Below are 11050 nucleotides of genomic sequence, written 5' to 3' on the forward strand. Positions count from 1 at the left end.
AATCTAATGAAACCTAGTTTTAATCTAACTTTTTCTCGACAGTCCATTGCTCAGCCCACTCTCCATACAAGTAGTTCGATTCCTTCCTCTAGCGGCTAGCTACTCGACCTACTCGTGGCTCGATAGCTCCTTCGATCATGACTGGATCGGTAGTGGGTGACCAGACCTGTCCGCTACTAGTGTCACCTTGTCTTCTCGTCACTCGTTAGTTCATCGCGTTGTCGGGATCCCACACGCAGCGCCACTACTTTGCCTCCTATTCCGCATCGACTGGTGGGCAAGCTATTGGTGGGATCCTGCCTTGGCACCATGGTGCCACCACCATCTGCCCTCACTATGTCAACAGGGTCCCACCACGTCATCGCAATGCAACAGTTGTTGTCGCTTGCCACTACCTACAGTCGCTTGCCCTTGCTGCCCCTCGCATGTTGCTGCCTCATCATCGCCATCTCAAGGCAGACTCACCACAATGACGCGTCGATGTGGCCGCTTCACCCGTCTTTCTGTAGGGTGGCCAAAATGGTTTTCTAATATTCATATCATTTTAGAACGCTCCTAGTATTATCACCTAACCTTGTTATTATCATGAAGCTATTTTTATCTAGTCGTCTAGTATCGTGGTTTGTCTCTTATAGTGTCGCCCCACCTAAAGTTTTGTTCTGCGTCCGCCACTGCCGCCGGAGATACGCCAGTGCCGGCACGCTACTGCTGTCTGCCTGCCGAGTGCCAACAGCCTGATCCGTAACCATACATGGTGCATGCCCTGTCCTATACAATCGCTTTTCCACTTTCTTTCACTCTCACTGTCGGCCGGTCGCACCTGACTCGATAGTTAGCAAGATCATATGGACTGTGATGATCAACTGATTTCTTTTTCTAGAAAGTGATAACACACAGGTCGACTGAATTTGAGACTTCAATGGGCCGAGTCTTCTGCGTGAGTAATCATCCGGTCCGATTGGTCGGCACCATGCCGACTGCCGGTCAGTAGTGCAGGACACGCAGCCCACGCAAAGCAAGCACGACGAACGCGGCCCACTCTGCAACCCACTCGAAGTCGTGTCCGATTTTTTTTTTGTATTTTGGTCTCTTTTTTTTGGAAAAAATCATGTTCAGTCCCCTAAACGACTTATTTCTAGTTTTGGACCATTTGCTCAACGACGTAGACTATGACGCGCCGAGATAACATACCTCGCCGCCACAACCTATAACACCGAGGTTCATGACCCCGCTGGCGAGGAAGGGCTCACGCAGGACTGACGTGGAGACCACCGTGACACATAGCTCAACGCCACAGATCTTGGCGTCAAGCTAGAAAAGCCTATAAATCGATAATTTTCTAGCCGATAGCTACGCCCAGCCATTTGAATCTCCCGTTTCAATCTGCTTCCATACCGCGCCAGAGGTGTTCTAATCTTCGTATTCGAGTTGAAAAACTTTGATTTGATTCTTATATCTTGAAGACCAATGTCTCACTGATTCGTTTGTTACATATATTGCGTTGTATGGTTTCGATTAATTGGTTTTGATTGGTGCGCATATTGCTATTATTTATGATTCCTAGGATATATGGTTCATATGATGAATTGATGACTATAATTTGTTAGATAGTTTATGAAAGACATGTATTTATAAGTTAAAACCATTTCTGCTATTTGTATATAGTTGTGTTAATATATAATCGTTTGTTAGATTAAATACATGTATCGAGAGTCGTTATGGCAGAAGAGAGGTCGTCCTCGGGAGTTATATCCGGATGTATCTAGTAAGGATGCTCATGTTCCTCCTGATTTCCTGTGCCTAATTGTGACTGTGGCAGACCAGCTTAGGTATGTCAATCCAAACATCCATACACGGCTGCTCGTTGTTTCTACACTTGTGGCGGTTTTAACGTACATAGCTTGTGTGTTATTGATGTTTACTAGATGTGTACTAATGTTTCGTTCCATTCCTGTAGGATCACTTGAGGTGTTTTTCCAGTGGATCGACGGTCCTGATAAATTTGACCCTCGATATCTCCTTTTCGCTAATTGGTTGTGCGAAAGGAATACACATGAACGTTTTAAGCGTTGGGTGTCTCCTCCCCTGAACCTGCCACCAATGACAGATAGGAGAAGAACTTAGCCACAAAAAATGACTGGAATCTCCGCCTCGGTGCGATTGCTGAGATCGTACTGTGATATGTGAGGACACTTTGAAGTACTTCGTGTGTCCCAACAGTAACTATGTGAGTGCATAACAAATGTCCAAAATTTTGTAATTTTTTTCACACAAATTTACTATTTTATTCTTCGTCAGCCATACGGTGAGTGTAAGTGTAATTTTAGAGAGTTGTTGTATGGTCCTAGGTACCATTGGCCTGAGCCAGAGGCAAATGAAAAAAATGAGTTGGCAGAAGAGTTGAAGTCTGATCTTGTACTCTGCAAATGTGGTATTGAAGCTAAGTACGGATTAGTTACTTCCAAGCTTGGTGTGAGTTTTTTTTGTGGACATATGGTAGATTACGATGAGATTGGTATTTCTTTTTGATTGCATGAGCTATAATGTTGCATTCGTACTTATTGTTTTTATGTAGGAGACGAAGAAATGCAATTGGGAGAGATACACCGACAAAGAATAGGTGATGCATACATGGTTGAATGGTGTTACATGTCGACCATAGCCATCAAAGCCATAGGGTTGAATGTCGGCAACCCACGATGAACCTGAAATGATACGACGTCCAAGCCAACCCTCTATAGGAGAGGAGTGTACCTGTCATCGTACCACATCTCCTCCTGAAAGCGGTCATAGGTCTAGGCCCACAGAACGGGTAGCACCTGACAATCATATTAATTTCATTAGTAAAAGATAAGTTGAATTTAGTAATTTGAAATTGTAATATATGAGCGGTCTCGCAGATATGAGCGCCCTCCTTCCTTTTCTCCCCTCCACACTTATGGCTCTCCAACCAAACAATGAACGGAGCAGCTCCACCTTATTATATTATTCAACCAAGCAAAAAAATGGAGCGGTTCTATTCTAATTATAAAACTTAAAATGAAATGGCTCTGTTACTGGATACGCTCTATTCATATTGACTCCCCGATCAAAAGCACCATAAGAGTATCTCCAAAAGACTCTTCATTTTTAGCTCTCTATATGACTATCTTTTTTTAGATAATGGAAACCAGGTTCCGGCTTTGTCCTCCATCAAAGGAGGGTACAACCTTACATACAAACTGACATCAAAAGATCAGCACTTCCAACATAGAGTGCAATCTTACACCACAAACATTAAAATAAACACGACACCCAACAGACATACTATAACCTCAATATGTAATCCTGTTCGTAAAACTCCAACCAAAATAAGAAAAAAAATTGCATAGATGCGACTTCGATCCGTTGACACGTCTCCTTGATTATCTCATGGTCTTCAACCCTCTGCAAATATCCCCAAAACCTAAGCCAATGGGTCGCCCGAAACAGAACCTGCAAATAAGTAACCATCGAGGTTTTGTTAAACACTAAGTCATTCCGACTTATCCAGATAGCCCAACATAAAGCTGCAACACCTGTAATAATCAAATTTTTAACTTTGAGGTGCACCCCATGCAACCAAGATCCAAAAATATGTTTAAATAATCTTGGGGTACTTAAACCAAAACAACAATATAAAAGCCTCCAAAAGAATCTAGCGTAATGACATTTAAAAAACAAGTGTTGTCTAGATTCATTCGAATCACAGAACACACATTTTTTACTTCCCTGCCATCTACGCTTAGCTAGATTGTCTTTCGTGAGAGCTACACCTCTAATAAGATACCACATAAAGATCTTAATTTTCAGAGGTATTTTCATCTTCCATAGCGGTTTGAAATAGAAAATCTTGGCATTATTAATAAGAGCATTATACATCGAACGGACCGTAAAGTCTCGAGGTTGACAAATTCCATTTGAACTCATCTCTCCCAGTGGATAGATGAGTATGAGCAATACTCAAGACCAATCAATTCCAACATAAAAGATTACCACCCACCAGCGCTCTGCGGAAAGAGATGTTTAGAGGAATCCTATTAAAAACATTCATCACCGTATCACTTTTTTACAAGCTATATTATATAAGGATGGTAATTTCATCATTAGAGGTCGTTTACCCGTCCACGTGTCCTCCCAAAATGTAATCTGCTTCCCATCTTTAAGAATAAAGGAACCAAGACCAAAATAACTGGTCTTTAACTTTCAGTTATCCAGACCAGAAATAAGAGTCACCAAGTTTTCTACCTACCTTTGACGAGGTACAAGATTTGAGGTATTTGTTCCTAAGTAAATTCTGCCATAGACTGTCCTCATTAATCGATTTAAATAACCATCCTCATTAATCAATCTATCTAGTTTGGCTGAGGCACACGTATTGGTGCCTCAATGTGGTCACCAGATATCCTATCTATTTACCTTTTATAAATATTACACTATATATGTAACATCTCACTCCAACAAACTATCTATCTAGTTTGGCTAGTCAGGTGGCTACCAAATTTGACTACTGAGAGAGTCAATTTAGAGAGTTAGATTTTTTTTAGATAATGGAAACTAGGTTCCGGCTTTGTCCTCCATCAAAGGAGGGTATAGCCTTACAAACAAACTGACATCAAAAGATCATCACTCCCAACATAGAGTGCAATCTTACACCACAAACATTAAAATAAACACGACACCCAACAGACATACTATAACCTCAATATGTAATCCTATTCGTAAAACTCCAACCAAAATAAGAAAAAAATTGCATAGATCATATGGACTGTGATGATCAACTGATTTCTTCTTCTAGAAAGTGATAACACACAGGTTGACTGAATTTGAGCCTTCAATGGGCCAAGTCTTCTGCGTGAGTAATCATCCGGTCCGATTGGTCGACACCATGTCGACTACCGACCAGTAGTGCAGGACACGCAGCCCACGCAAAGCAAGCACGTCGAACGCGGCCCACTCTACAACCCACTCGAAGTCGTGTCCGAATTTTATTTTATTTTTTATTTTGGTCTTTTTCAAAAAAATCATGTTCAGACCCCTAAATAACTTATTTCTAGTTTTGGACCTTTTGCTCAGCGACGTAGACTATAGCGCGCCGAGATAACATAGCTCATCGCCACAACCTATGACGCCGAGGTACATGACCCGCTGGCGAGGAAGGGCTTACGCAGGGCTGTCGCGGAGGCCGACGTGGCACCTAGCTCGATGACATGGATCTTGGCGTCGAGCTAGGTTGGCCTATAAATCGTTTGTTTCCTGGCCGAGAGCTGCGCCCAGCCATTTGAATCTCCTGTTTCAATCTGCTTCCATACCGCCCAAAGGTGCTCCAATCTTCATATTCGAGTTGGAAAACTTTGATTTGATCCTTATATCTTGAAGACCAAGGTATGGTGTCTCACTGATTCGTTTGTTACATATATTGCGTTGTATGGTTTTGATTAATTAGTTTTGATTGGTGCACATATTGTTGTTAGTTATGATTCCTAGGATATATGGTTCATATGATGACTATAGTTTGTTAGATAGTTTATGAAAGGCATGTATTTATAAGTTAAAAAACATTTCTACTATTTGTATATAGTAGTGTTAATATATAATCATTTGTTAGATGAAAGACATGTATCAAGATTTGTTATGGCAGAAGAGAGGTCGTCCTCGGGAGTTATATCTGGATGTATCTAGTAAGGATGCTCTTGTTCCTTCTGATCTTCCTGTGCCTAACTGTGACTATGGCAGACCAGCTTGGGTATGTCAATCCAAACATCCAGACACGGATGCTCGCTGTTTCTATATTTGTCGCGGTTTTAACGTACGTAGCTTATGGCTTGTGTGTTATTGATGTTTACTAGATGTGGAGTACTAATGTTTCGTTACATTTCTCTAGGATCACTTGGGGTGTTTTTTTCCAGTGGATCGACGGTCCTACTAAATTTGACCCTCAATATCTTCTTTTCGCTAATTGGTTGTGCGGAAGGAATACATGAGCGTTTTTAAGTGTTGGGTGCCTCCTCTCCCGAACCCGCCACCAATGACGGATGAGGAGAAGAACTTAGCCACAGAAAGACGACTGGAGTCCCCGCCTCGGTGCAATTGTGGAGATCGTGTTGTGATATGTGAGGACACTGCAAAGTACTTCGTATGTCCCAACAATAACTATGTGAGTGCATAAAAATGTCCAAAATTTTGTTATTTTTCACACAAATTTACTAATTTATTCTTCTGTAGTCATACGGTGGGCGTAAGTGTAATTTCAGAGAGTGGTTGTATGGTCCTAGGCCCCATTGGCCTGAGCTAGAGGCAAAGGAAAAGAAAAAACGAGTGGGCAAAAGAGTTGAAGTCTGATCATGTACTTTGCAAATGTGGTATTAAATCTAAGTATGGATTAGTTCCTTTTAAGCTTGGTGTGGATTATTTTTGTAGACATATGGTAGATTACGATAAGGTTGATATTTATTTTTGATTGCATGAGTTGTAATGTTGCATTCATACTTACTTATTGTTTTTGTGTAGGAGACGAGGAAATGCAGTTAGGAGAGATACACCGACAAAGAAGAGATGATGCATATAGGGTTGAATGACGTTACATGTCGACCATAGCCATCAAAGCCACAAGGTTGAATGTCGGCAACCCACAGTGAACCTGGAATGATATGACGTCCAAGACAACCTTCTATAGGAGAGGAGTGTACCTGTCACACTGCATCTCCTCTTGAAAGCGGTCATAGGTCCGGGCCCATAGAACGGGTAGCACCTGACAATCATATTAATTTCATTAGTCAAAAATAAGTTGCATTTAATAATTTGAAACTGTAATATATGAGCGCTCTCGCGGATGTGAGCGCTTTCCTTCCTTTTCTCCCTTCCAAACTTGTATGGCTCTCCAACCAAACAATGAATGGAGCGGCTCCACTATATTCAACTTTTTAACCAAACAAAAAATAGAGCGGTTCCGTTCTAATTGTCAAACACAAAATGAAATGACTCTATTACTAGAATTTGGACTAGAGACGCTCTAGATCCAACTGTAGATGTAATTAGGGTTGAAAACGGACGGAAAAAATTCTAGCCCGACCCGTATCGTTTTCTACATTTGACCCGACTATTTCCGTATTTACGGAAAAATATGGAAACGAGACGGAAACGGGAGAGGGCTTATTCCGTCCATTTTTGCGGGATCTTGTTTTTTTCTGGATTGAACCCGTATTTATTCCGTATTTGACAAATATGAGACGAGCCTAATATGCATTAGTATATAAACTAAATCCTCGTGTATTTAGGTGACAAATTATAACACAATTGACCATTGTAACCACCGGCTCTTTTCAAATGACAAGTGATCTAAAGTCTTAAACAACATCGGATGTAGCTAAATGTACATATTTAGCAACCAAACAACAATAGAGTGTTGTCTCTCTATATCTATTTGACAATAGAATATTGTCTCTCTATATCTATTTGTTTTATGTTATTGTTCTGCCAATTAATCTCTAGTCAAACATCAATAACATTTCTATTTGTATTAAATTATGAGTTTCTGTTAGTATTTCCGTTTCCGTTCGTTTTTCGCAATTCCGTTTATCCCTCTCGTTTCCGTTCCCGACTATTCCGGACCCGCTCCCATTTTCGATAATAAAATGCGGATACGGAAACGGGAGAGGTTTTTCCGTCCGTTTTCATCTCTAGATGTAATCGTGTTTTGTTAGGTTTTTAATAAAGCTGGCTAATGTGGTGGTGAAAGGGTTTAAATGATAAATATAATATACAATTGGTTCTAGATTGAATGGACCAAAAAAATATGCTTCCACACTTACGCTTAATGATTGACTAGGTACACGCCCGTGCGTTGCTACGGAAGTTAAAAATTAGTTTAAAACATAGGTATTGAACGACAAACATCATTATGATATGCAAAATCTGTATGATATAATATCACCGTAAGACTAATATTATATTGACGATATAAATATACAATATTATTATAAATACTTTGACTCAAATAAATTGAACTTATGTCGAACAAATATTATAATATTGTAAAATTATTTCTAAAGAATCATTATAGAAAGAAAAACAGCATGTGCACTTCTACAATTTTTTATCTATATCATATAGATAGACCTTATTTAAATAGAATAGATATTTGTCTTGTCTCATTGTTAACCACTTTATAACCAAATTTGTCATGACATCATAGGTCTTTCTTCTTTGTGTAAGTTGATGAATAGATAATATGATAAGTAGTGCATTTTTAGAGTGCAAAATAAAAAAAGGATAAACTAACTCATGTGCACTTGGAATGATAAAAAAGAAACGTACTAATAAACCAGGACTTAAAGGTTGATAACCGATTGCAGCTACCTTTTGAAAAACAAAATTAAAAATCGAAGAGTTTGTTATGGAAAGAGGCAACAAAACTCAGGGTGTTTCTCAAATATAGCAATATTCTAAACCAAAATTGATATTAATATCAGAATCGCTTGTTTGAATCATCAATATATTCTTTTATCTTTATTATGTACACATGTACTGTTGTATTGAATAAATGGCAACCTGCGGCAGTATACATATAACGGATCACATATTGGTTCCAGTTCCACCCTCCACTGTATCTAGGCAACCTAACCTAAAACATTTCAGTTGCTAAGGCTCTAGGTTACTTGCATAAGTGTAAACTTACAAAAAAAACTGTTGTAATGTATGAGTAAATAGCATAGAGACATTTCTTTTACAATGGACTACAAAGGTCACGTGGTTGAAGGCACAAGTCGGCTCTTGATAATTTCCTGGAGGTGAAACAATCCACGCCCCCCGCTCGGCTACATTTGGATCATTAGATCTTAAAAGCTTGAACTCAGCTGCCATGTCTCCAAGTCCATGATGCAGCATGAGTAGCCAGACAAAGGTGATGAGCTCACGTCCTTCACCAAGTTGGCGTGCATGCACCTCTCCGCTGCATTTGCCAGCAGCATACATGAGAAGCCTCACCCACATCTCCTTGATCTGCGTAAGTAAGTGATGCAAATAATAAAATGATCTGTGTTGGCCTGGTTCGTCTATGACCAGAATGTAAAAGGTCCTTGAGTACCCTCGCAGAATTGCTAGCTTGGTCGTCGTCGCCCCATGTCCAGGGTGGTTAGTAACCCAGCCAATAAGTTGTTGAACAAGATCTCCTGCCGCAACCGTGTTGACTGGCAACATGGAAGGATGCACCACCATCAGGTACATCATGTAGTTTGATAGTGTCTCGCATTCTTCCTTAAGTCGCATAATCTCAGGTGGAGGTGGTTGTACGACGCTACCAGTGCTGCAGTTGTTGAAGTGCCTGCTTAGATGTAGGTCAGTGTATAGGTGTAAGCCGTAGAGGACTTGCTCGAAGGATGTACTCAGCTGGTTGAACCATACTGGATGTTCAGTGGGTGCATTAATTGTAAAGTGTACAGTTGCTAGACCTGAGAATTCGTCGGGCAATGTGGCCAAATGTTCCAAAACACGGTTGATAATCCACCAGTAGCATTGCTTATCCATGTGGTGGACGTACCATTGCTTATCCAGACCAATAGCACTGAGGGCCTTTGAGAAAACTCTTGGTTTGGAGTTGACAGAGATGCAGTGATCCAATAAGTTAAACTGTGCCATGTTATTAGCGGTGGATTTGCACAGATGAACAACCTCAAACAAGGAGTCACTGAGGCCATGAAGGCAGCTGCTCTCCTTCAAGTGTGCCCTTGTCCAAGGCGACGCAATCGCCGCAGCAACACAACAGGTCTCCACAAAAATGGCGCCACTGAATAATGTGTAGGTAATCGCGACATTAACCTTGTTATTGTGGGCGCCTTCCTCACGTCGTATCATGAAGAGAACCAGGGCAACGACCATCAAGGCCTGGGAAGCACACCGGAATAGGACACCAATCCTTCTCTGGAGCACGTTGGCTTTGGTGTAGAGGAGATCGAACATCATGCCAAGCTCCATCATTACCATCATTACCATCTTCAGCTTCTCTTCTCTACCTTGATACTTTGTCTTTAAATAAAACCATAGTGTTGATGCAGGCCCCTGTCCCATCAGGAGCATAGTTCGCCCCACAAAAAATCCTCGAGCTATAAGCACCGTCCAAAGAGCATATGATTCCTTGGTACAAGTCAATACATCATCGAATGTGTCTTCATGTGAACTGGGATTAGCTGATGTCTTGTCAAGGCCCTTTCGCACTCTTCAGAGCCCACACCCTCTCCCCATACTTGATAATCCCAGAAACGAACACCAGCATCGCAGGAACCAATATACTGACACTAATCCTATCAAATGATTTCCACAACACATACAGAAAATGGAATCCTCTTGCAGGCTGTGACGCTGCTCAGAGGAACTTCCTGTACGGCCGCCCGACATCCTCATCCTGCATATGCTGCATCCAAACCAGTAGGTACGAATAGAAAATCAATCTTAGGGTTTGGGCAACGGAACAACAATAGGGGCTCATAGGAACTTCCTGTGCGGCCGGAGAGACGCGAGGGCATGGGATGCTGAGGGGATACCTGGCTAGGGCCGGCATAAACATGAATCAGCAGCGCACAAGTAAAACAAGGCAATCATTTGTAGGGGTCAGATCTGGACGAAATATGTACCCTAAACGCAGGAATTCGAAGAGGGGAGATATGCAGAATGGAATTCGAATAGGCGAGACATGTCCAATCGACAGAAGAACAATACACAGAGTGATCTAACCAAAACAAACATTGCAACCACCGATAGAAGAGCGGGTGGAGGGAACCGTCGGTAGAAGAAGAGCGGGTGAAGGGTGGCAGATGGATGTATGCGCACGCACCTGACCTGAAGCCTGGCGGGGATGAATCCGCTGTTCCCCCTCTCGTCCTTGAACGAACACGCCGACACATTGCAAGACCTCCGAGTTGCATCGCGCATCCACCATGGGGGGGCTTGAAGGCGCCATGGGCAGAGGTGAAGGCGAGCGAGTCAGGTCGGCGTCGGAGGCGAACCCGCGTGCGTCGGGGAGGGTGGAGCGAGGGAT

The 11050-nt window shown here is 41.8% G+C and overlaps 1 pseudogene; it reads right to left on the reverse strand.

The window, feature by feature from the left end:
- Positions 1-8411: 8411 nt before the first annotated feature.
- Positions 8412-10521, reverse strand: LOC103646093 (uncharacterized; annotated as a pseudogene).
- Between the last annotated feature and the right edge of the window lie 529 nt (positions 10522-11050).

Source organism: Zea mays, chromosome 2 (assembly GCF_902167145.1).
Source record: "Zea mays cultivar B73 chromosome 2, Zm-B73-REFERENCE-NAM-5.0, whole genome shotgun sequence".
Lineage (NCBI taxonomy): Eukaryota > Viridiplantae > Streptophyta > Magnoliopsida > Poales > Poaceae > Zea > Zea mays.